This window comes from Leucopleurus acutus (assembly GCF_964270905.1).
Source record: "Leucopleurus acutus genome assembly, chromosome: 15".
Taxonomy (NCBI): Eukaryota; Metazoa; Chordata; class Mammalia; order Artiodactyla; family Delphinidae; genus Leucopleurus; species Leucopleurus acutus.
In genome coordinates, this window is record NC_139157.1 from 17,313,562 (window position 1) to 17,323,968 (window position 10,407).

The following is a 10,407-nucleotide window of genomic DNA, read 5'->3' on the forward strand; positions in this document are numbered from 1 at the left end:
ACTGTAGGGCTGAGAAGCACACGCTTTAGAGTAGGGCGACCTGTGTTTGAACCCTGCCTTCACTGCATGCTGGCTGTGTGATCACAGACAACGCTTGCAAGTTTCCTGTCTGTAAAATGGGGGTAAGAATGGACCAGCACCTCATAGGCTGACAAGCGATAAAGTGTGTAAACCATTTCGGTTCAGTGACTAACATGGAGTAAGCACTCAGTACATCCCAAAAGAGTGGTATTATTTCTGTCTAGATTTTAAAAATCCTTACAAGAGTCCTACGGGGTAGGTTGCTATTAATATTATTATCACTGGTTGTGGATAAAAAAGCTGAGGCACAGAGTGGTTAAGTAACTTGCCCAAGGTGGCACAGCCAGTAAGTGGCAGAGCAGTCTGGCTCCAGGGTCTCTCTGGGTCGCTGTTTGGTGCTCAGTGGGGCTGGGTGGTACATAACAAGCAGTGCATACTCTATTTCAGGCACCAGGAGTAAGCACTTCACAGCACAGGATTTTATTTAACTCCCTAACCTAACTCCCTTGCTACGTTCTGGGGGATGCTATGACTAGCTTTGTGATAGAGATGAGGGAAATCAGAGGGTCAAATGAGGTCAGGGAGGAATATGCTGCTGAGAGAGGCTGGCCCCCCAGTCTCTTTCTCTGCACGCCGCTGGGCATGGGTCCTTCAGAGCTGGACGGACCTGAGCGGTCATCTCATATAAATGTCCCCAGGATGCCAAGGGGGCTCCTGGAGACCCATGGGTTGGAGCCCACATGCCCTGACTCCAGCCCATTGTTTTATGTTTTTGTTCATGGTATTATGATAACAATATCAATGGCCACTGTAAGTAATTCAATATAATTCATGTTTTCTTTTCCTCTGGCCACAAGTCTTCTAATAATAAAAAGTTTCTAAAATGAATAAGTATTAAAAACCTAATTTGCACAAGCACGAGGAAGTCCAGAAGGCCAAGTAAACAAGAAATCTGGGCACTTTTCTTTAGAAAATAAAAGTAGTAGGGAAAAAAAAAGGCTAAAAAGTGGTAAAAGTAGATGTGAGAAAGGAATACTGCAAAATTCCTTCATGTTATCCATATTCTGGAAAATTACTGTCCACAGTTACATATTAGAAGATAATTCTGGTTATAGTTCTGCCAGGAAAAAGGTGGGGTTTTTTTTCTGAATTAGGTATTCTTTTTGCTAATTCTGCCCACTATATACGTACCATAAATAAATTTTAGTGCTGTGGAAAAGTGCAGGCATGCTCTGTGAGTTGATTCTAACTGATTTTACATTTGAACCTTACATCTGGGGATACAGTAAAACTATGCCATAATTCATCATCAGTAATAAGACAGTCATTAAAATGTCGCTTTCCATGATACCTCGTACACAGCTGTTTATTACTAAGAATCTCATTTTTAAATGTTTTAACCTATTACAAGTTTCCTTGTTACCAGCCAAAAGGAAAGGCAGCCTGGCAGAGTCTCTCTAAATGTCCTAAAGACAGCCTCTCTCCTCTCCAGAGCGCACTTCCAAATCCCAAGAAACACACAGCATTAGTTTTTGCCAAGTACGTTATGGAGGACCTATTTTCCATTAAGTTAAGCCAGTTAGTCTTATACACTTTCCCTTTTTTAGAACCTCTGCTTTTGTTTGATACACATTTGGAAATTTTATTGATTTCCCAGGAAGCTAAATTCTGCACAATTTAGCAGAACCAGGAAAGGTATCGACTGAGTTTCCCACCGATTTTCAAATGGGATCATTTTCTTTCAAACACTCACTGGATTTCGGTTGGAATGAGACAGGTGGTTTTAGGCTCAAAGCTATTCAAGGCTGACAGAATAATAAAGCAAGGCCAGCAGCCTTTCTCACAGACACCCTGTGCAAGTGCTGGCAGAACCCTGCAGGCTCTGCCCTCTACCTCTGCAGAGACAGGTGACAGGTGATCCCCACACTGACTTCAGATGAACCTGGCACCTCCGGGCTCCTGGGGACCCAGGGTGACTGATACAGGCCCACCTGCCTCCCTAGAACGTTTTGGTTTGGAACACATCTGAGTCCATTCACCTGTGCTGACCAAGGGCCACGACTGGAATGGACAAGGTGCCAGGGTGCGGGCAGGTGGGATGGGTCCAGGCATTCTCTCGGTCTTGCCCATTCAGCTCAGTTCAGCAGAAACACACTGAGTCCCTGCCAGGCTGCCATAGAGCACACAAAAAACTGTTTGTCACGGAGGCTTGCAATCTCCCTCTCACGCAAAGCACTCTGGTAATACGAAATTCGTCTCCCTCGTCTCATCCAAGCACTAAGTCTCTGATAACTTAGAGCTGGGCGGAAGACCAAATAAATATACATCTCGGCACATCTGGGGACCCAGCTGTATTTAAGTCCAAATAATGCCAGAGAGGGTTCTTGTAGGAGAACAGAGTTGGGAAATCATTATTATCCTGTGCGATAACATGAGCTGACATGTGTTGAAAAAGACAGTGTGCTAAGTACTTTACATGCATTATCTCAATTAATCCCTAAAACATCTCTAGAGGGAAATACCACTTTTAATACAATTTTTACAGAAAATGAGGCATAGAAGTAACTGTCGACAGTCATTTAGCTGATAAGTGATGGATTTGAAACCCAAACCCGGGTTGGATTAACTCCAGAGTCTAAGAATGTAACCGTTTTTGCTAATCTGCATTTATCATTTAATCTTGTCTATTAACATGTGGGAAATGAGGAGCATACACGTGTTCTCCTCATCTGAACATGTCTTTTTTTCACTTCACATCAAAATGCATGCACCGTCAGTTTCTACCAATTACCAAACGCACAAATCAGAAACACAGCTCAGCCCAGTGTCATGAACCATGGTTACCCTCGTTAGAGAAAAACCCGCTCAAATATACTGCACTCGGTGTGGAGTGACAGAACTGTCATAAAGGTAATCATGTAAAAAACAAAATCTGCCATTATCCAGTTCCTGAATTTCTGAGGAGTTGTTTTCTGTACCAGCTAGTGATGAACACCCTTCTTCTATTCATCATTCCCAGTTTTATACTCTTGGGACTAGGATATCATCACTATCAAACCAGGGATGTAAATGACTAGGAAACATTTAGTTTTAGGCTTAGAGTCCTAGTAAATCAAAAGAGCAAGACGGAAAATAAACTCTAAAGTTACGATGTCAGCTGGAGATTCTTTACAGCGGGGCCTTGACAGTGGTTTGCAAGTTTTAGTATTGCAGATGGTGGAAAGCAATCTGCCCAGGAGAACCGAAGTCTCCAAGCGCACACAGACCAAAGATAATTACAAGATCCTTGAACTGAAAGTCACCTCTATTGCAATCCCTGCTTTCAGGACCATTTGGTTGTTTATATGAGCAGAGAAGGCAAAGCCTTTAACAATACCTGTATGGGTAATTTACTTGAGAAGTCAGAGGACTCAACCCCACCCAGTCTTTCCTCTTAACACCCTAACACACACACACACACACACACACACACACACACACACACACACACACTTTGGCCAGAGAATTCTAGGCTTCTACAGAAATTACATCTTAACTGAGTCACTGAATTAATTAACTGAATTAATTCAGTTAATTAATTAACTGAATTAATATAATTCAGTTATAATGTAACTGAATTATATTAATTAAAACAATCTTCACTCTTTAAAGTTGAATTTTGCTATAACGTTTTACATGGAAACTTTACTAATCCTCTAAAAACTGGGAACAGAGATTCTTAATCTGGGGTTCGTGGATACGCTCCCCTGAAACAAGAAGCAAGATGAAGTATTTACTCGGTGGAATTGCATGTGCAATATACTGCGGAGAAAGTTCATAGCTTTCATCAGCTTCTCAAAGGAACCTGAGACCCCTTAAAGCTGCGAAACTACTGTCCTAGATACTGGTCCTCCAGTGTAGCTGAAGGACATGAGAGCTAAAAAAGATCCTATTTCACTCTTACTCAGCACTTTCTAGAAGTTCATGCTGACAGGAGGTTCTAGCCCAGCAGTTGCTTCTTTTTTATAAAAACCAAAACAATTGTTGGAGGTGTCAGCGTCAAGGACAGGTTTTAGCAGGAGAAGGTAACAGCATCTCCGAGTCCCCTCCCCAGGAGCCACTGCTGGCCACCCTACAGTCCCCGTCAGCACACTGCATGGTGCAGGCATGTACACAGAGCTGGGTTTCAATGCGTGGGGTTCAATCCTCGATCTGTTACTTTCTATTGGTTGCATGACCTTGGTCAAATAAATGCTTCCCTATCCTATTTTTTTCATCTATAAAATGGGGGAAAAAATAATATCCTCTCAAGGGTTATGAAAGGATTAAATGAGATAATGTGGAAGTAGTGCATGACACACAGTCACCTATCTGAAACCCTTGGAAACAGATGTGTTTTGGAATTCAGGTTTTTAAGAAATGTAATATATTGCTATCCTCTACATTATTTAATACCACCAGCAGAACCCACAATAAACGGATATTTCTACAGCAAAACTATGAATATTCACATTAAGAGGGATGAACCAAGATTACAGACAGCCTATGTCAATTCAGGACAGGTTTTGTCACCCCAAAATGTCAGTTTTCAGAGCATTTTGGATTTGGGGATTGAGAATAAGCAACTGTCAGCCTGTTTGGAAGAATCCTACTCTCTTCAGTTCCCAAGGCCCTAATTCTCGTCATTGCTGAGTCACCAGCCTCGGCTTGTCCTCATACTTCTATTCTCTGTGCATTGGCGCCGGGCCTGGGGCTGAGCTGGTACCCAGTGTATTTCTCTTACCATAATGCTCATTTGAACCGTGTTCCGCTTGGCCCGTGGCTCCCCGCTCCCACTATGGTTCTGAGTGAAGAAGACTCCTCTCTTCTCTTGGCTCAACCTCTCCCAGTTCCCGAGGCAATCTCTCTCCCACAGCTCCCCTGTTCCAAGGGCTGTCCACCTCCTGTTCAATATATTCTCAGAAACTCTCAAAGTTACTCCCTGTGACGTTGGCAGGTACGCTGGTGAGAAGAACACTCTTCTCCTGGAGACAGATGAGACATTCCTCGGTTTCATTCAGGTATGCCTGAGAGCTGCTTGAGAGGAATGACGTGGCAAATCCTCCCAGACGGCACTCTGAGCCTCTCTCCCCCATTCCAGAGTGTCCCAAGAGAAAGAAGATGGACTCCAGCATCAACAGAACAGCCGAGGGGGACACTTCTAGGGGCTCAGTGACAGTCAGTGGCAGGTAGGAGCTGCAGAAGGCTACCCTCATGATACTACCTGGCCGTGGGAACACACGGTTTAGTGTTGGTGGTGCAAAGGGGATGATCAGACATATGGGGGGTTGATTTCTCCTTGTTTCACATGCTGTGTGACCTTGGGTAAGTTACTCTAAATTCTCTGGGCCTCAGCTATAAAATGGGGATAACATTACCCACTTGACTAGGGCTGTAGTTAGGAGTATGTCAGCTAACCTATATAAATGCCCCAATAATTATCCAGTCCCTTCCTTAAGTGCCCCTCCCTAGACTTTCCCTCACTAGTCCGGGAGACCCCTGAAGGGCAGGAACAGATCTTCTCCTTGTATTTATTTCTAGCGTAGGTTCTGGCCCATAGCAAGCGAGCCTGTAATAAAGTAGTGAATAAATGAATGCAATTGTTTTTGCAGTTGGTAGCACACCTTTAGTTCCTGCTAAATCAGATATCCACAATTTGAGAAGAGGAAACTAGGGTGAGGATGCCTGAGCCAGAGCTTCCTGGTCCAAATAACCATGTTTCCCTCTGATGTGGATAACAGAGGTAGACTGCACAAGCTCTTCCACTCAATAATAATGTTTTCTTTTTAAAATGGAACTTTAAATTTTATAGACAGAGTATTACATCCTAGTAACTAGAATGAAAAGTCTTTCTTCTACTCAACTGTCTCATTTAATTCTTATTACAGCTTATTTGGTAGGTAACATCGTTGTTTCCATCTTATAGCTACAGAAACAGAGATCTGTGTTCATAACTGATGCTTATCATTCGTATTAATATAATCCTAACCAGTGTATTCTTCCTTTTTCTTCCAGGCTTATTGAGCTGTAATTGACATACAGCACTGTGTAAGTTTAAGGTGTACAGCATAATGATTTGATTTACATATCATGAAATGATTACCACAGTAAGTTTAGTGAATACCATCTCACATAGATATAAAATTAAAGAAATAGAAAAAGTTTTTTCCTTGCGATGAGAACTCCTAGGATTTACTCTCAACTTTCATATATAACACACAGCAATGTTAATTGTATTTATCATGTTGTACATTAAATTATATCCCTAGTACTGATTCATCCTATAATTGGAAGTTTGTACCTTTTGACTACCTTCATCCAATTTCTCCTCCCTCCAAAGTGTTGCATTTTTAAAAGATGTCTCAATTTAGAGTAAGACTTGAAGATCTACTACAGCTCAATACCTCTTTCACTTATCCTCAACTATTATTAATTAAACTAATTAATTATTAATTTCACTAATCCTCAACTATTATCAATTAATTTAATTCTAGCATTCTCTTGGGTTCAAGCAGATGACAATGACCAAACTAATTCTAAAATATTTTGTAGACCCCAAGATTCATTTAGGGCTTTCACTGGTTTTGGAAATTAAGACACCCTTGGATTTAAAAGCTTATTCAAGCAGCTTTGCATATAGTTATTCTTCTGTTTTCTTGGACTAGAGAAGAAACTAAATGATTCCAATTTATCAATATAGAAATCAATGATGCTGTTTTTGCAGCATTTTTAATTAGCCTCAGTTCCTTATCTGTGAAGGGGACACTAACAGTATTCGCCATGCTTATGCAAGACACCCGTGGAAACACCAAGGCTTTGCCAGCTGTGAAAAGCTGCAGCTGCTAGATGTAACCTTATTGCGATAGACTGCCAAAGGTCCTTTCCAGTGCTAATTTTCCATAATTCCAAGATTCTGTAGTCCAGCAGTAAACAAGGTTTTTACTTACAATCTACATTTTTCTTTCTGTCTGATCCTTATTTTTGCTATGTCTGAAAGAAACTTTGGGGAAAAAAATGCAGTGCGCGTGTGTGTTTCTTTTTTCTTATAGTACAGTAGTTCCCCCCTTACCCAAGGTTACACTTTCTGAGGTTTCAGTTACCTCTGGTCAACTGCAGTCTGAAAATGTGAAATGGAAAACTCCAGAAATAAACAATTCTTAAATTATCAATTGTGTGCTGTTGTGAATAAAGTGATGAAATCTCGAGGCTTCCAGCTCTGTCCTGCCCTGGATGGGAAGCAACACTTTGTCCAGCATATCTCACCCTCATTAGTCACTTAGCAGCCGGCTCGGTTATCAAATCGACTGTTGTGATATTGGGGTGCTTGTGTTTGATTAACCCTTACCTTACTTGATGGCCCCAAAGTGCAAGAGTAGTGATGTTGGCAATTTGGATATGCCACAGAGTAACCATAAAATGCTTCCTTTAAGTGAAAGGGTGAAAGTTCTTGATTTAATAAAAAAGGAAGGAAATCATAAGATAACGCTAAGATCTACGGTAAGAACAAATCTTCTATTTGTGAACTTGTGAAGAAGAAAAAAGAAATTTGTGCTAGTTTTGCTGTTGCAATCTGCCAAAGTTACAGCCACAGTGTGTGGTAAGTGCTTAGTTAAGATGGAAAAGGCATTAAATTTGTATAAGATAATTTGAGAGAGAAACCACATTTATGTAACTTTTATTACAGTATGTTGTTATAATTGTTGTATTTTATTATTATTGTTGTTAATTTCTTACTGTGCCCAATTTATAAGTTAAACTTCATCATAGGAATGTATGTATAGGGAAAATACATGGTATATAAGGTTGTGCCTTGATATCTGTGAGGGACTGCTTCCAGGACCCTGGTGGATACCAAATTCCGTGGATGTTCATCTCTTATACAAAATGCTGTAGCATTTGCATATAACCTATGCACATTCTCCCTATACTTTAAATCATCTCTAGATTACTTATAATACCTAATACAATCTAAACGCTATGTAAATAGTTATGAATACAACCTAAATATTTTGTAAAACCCTCTGGTGGGATGCAAATTCAAGTCTTGCCTTTTGAAACGTCCTGGAATTTTTTTTCAAAATATTTTAAACTTGTGGTTGGTGAAATCCACGGATGTGGAATCTGAGGCTACAGAGGGTCAACTGTATAGGGTTTGGTACTATCCGTGATTTCAAGGCATCAACTAGGGGTCTTAGAACGTACTTCCCATGAATAAGAAGGGACTACCGTATACTTTTTTTTTCTTTTTTTGCCTATAATAGAGTAAAACAAAAGGCAGTCTCCATGAGAAAGCACTGTGACTAGAATCCAGGTAATAGAGGAGAAAGATCAGAGAGAAAAGGGAGCTGAAGTTAGAGGAGACTGGAAGGGCCCATTTTTGAAGAACGAGGGAGACACACTGGTTGGAAAGCACTTCCGCTGCTCTGATAGGTAATACAATGCATTTCTCCTCCAGAAGACATTGACAGTGTACGTAAAACATGTTGCTCTGGAGGTTTGGAGGTAAGATGCTCGATATAGCTGACAACGGGTGAGGACCATGTGGGGGAATGAAGATGTATAAATTCCTCACACTCAGACAATGTGATCTGGCGCTCCTTCCAGGATTCCAGACCATGTGTACGCTTAATTTAGCCTGGCCCTGCACACTGCTCCCCACGAAAAGGAAAATCTCTCTTAATTTCTCTTTTCTGGCCATTCCCTTTTTATTTCTGTCAATAGAACCTTAAACTATGCCTAGATAGAGGCACACGGTCACACAGATGAGTCTACTTCATCTCTTCCGATGATGAGAGGCAGGTGTACATGATGTGAGATGCAGAAACAGCCTTTGATTAATATTTCAGTCACAGGAGAGGAATTCGGCTACAAGATGAAGGCGTATTAAGAAACAGCTCCCAGACAAATGGACTTTCTGAGTTCATCTCGAAGCATCCAACATCAGATTCACACTGCGTCAAAATTCAGATGATTTATACAGTCTCATTAGGTTCTATTAGTATTAATGGGAAATATGCATGTATATCGATATATGCATTAGTGCAGGCAGATTTCCCAAAGGATTTTTGCTTTGGGGCAAAAGCTGCTATTATGTGCACCTTCTCCACAATGGAAATAGAATTATATCTGCTAAATAAGTGCAGTTGGTCCAACGAAGTGACCACTGAAGCCTGGGGCTTGAAGCCAGCTCAAGCTGGAGTTTCTAGGTTTAGCAGGTTAGTGACAAACTGTTTTTGTTTGTTTTTTGGCTGCGCTGCGAGGCTTGCAGGATTTTAGTTCCCCAACCAGGGATCGAACCCAGGCCCCCTGCAGTGGAAGTGAGGATTCCTAACTACTGGACTGCCAGGGAAGTCCCAATGACAAACTGTTAAGCAGACTGTTTATTCTGAACCTGAACCTTTGACTCCAACTGACAATTGCTCTAAAAGGACAAAGAGGAGGAAATAAAATGATATTAATACAGTTTAGATCTAGGGTATTGTTAGCTTTGCAAAACTGAAAAGCAGGGGGAATTAACAATTGATACCTCGTTCTCTCCATTCTGTCCCCGCTCACCACACACCCATAAAGCTCCCAGCAGCACACAGAGCTCTCTGTTCTGTTCCTGCTTCCTTCTGCCATACCTCCTCCCAGAGCCTTCTTTCACACTATGGTGTGAACATCTAATAGCAGCATAGCAGCATAAGTGTCATCCATTTCACTAATAAACTTGGCCGTGTGACATGACAGGCCTCATGGAAAGGGAAAGAACTTTAGAACTGATCAGTTCTGGGATGGAGACGGAGAATCCAAGAAGGATGGTCATAGCCAAAATCAAACACCCCGTTGCTGTCCCGTGCAATATGGTAGCCACTAGCCACATGTAGCTAAAGAGTTTAAATTTAAATTGGTTAAAATTAAAAGTAACAATTTTCTTCCTCAGTCTCACTAGCCATGTTTCAGATGCTCAGTAGCTACATCTGTCTAGTGGGTACTGAATTGGTGAGTGCAGACATAGGACATTTCCACCATCATGGAAAGTTCTATTAGACAGTCTGTTCTAGTGGGAAATGGTAAGTCAGGATTGCGACACCCAATGATGTTTCCCAGGAAAATCCAGTCTAATGGGCAGGGATGCTCTGTCAATGCTTAAACTGAGTTGGGGAGGTCTGTCTAGTCCCTTTGTTTTGGAACAAGAATGTGGGCAGTGGTTGGGTGTTGGTGGGCAGACAGTGAATAAAGGAAAACCGTGAACAGCGTAGGCACCTTAGAGCTAGGGTTGATCTGATCATTAACTCTACAAGGACTAGTAGAGGATAAGAGATGCTGAGGAGCTCAGAACACTGGGGTTAGATAGAACATGAACATAAATTTTAAAAATTACATAAC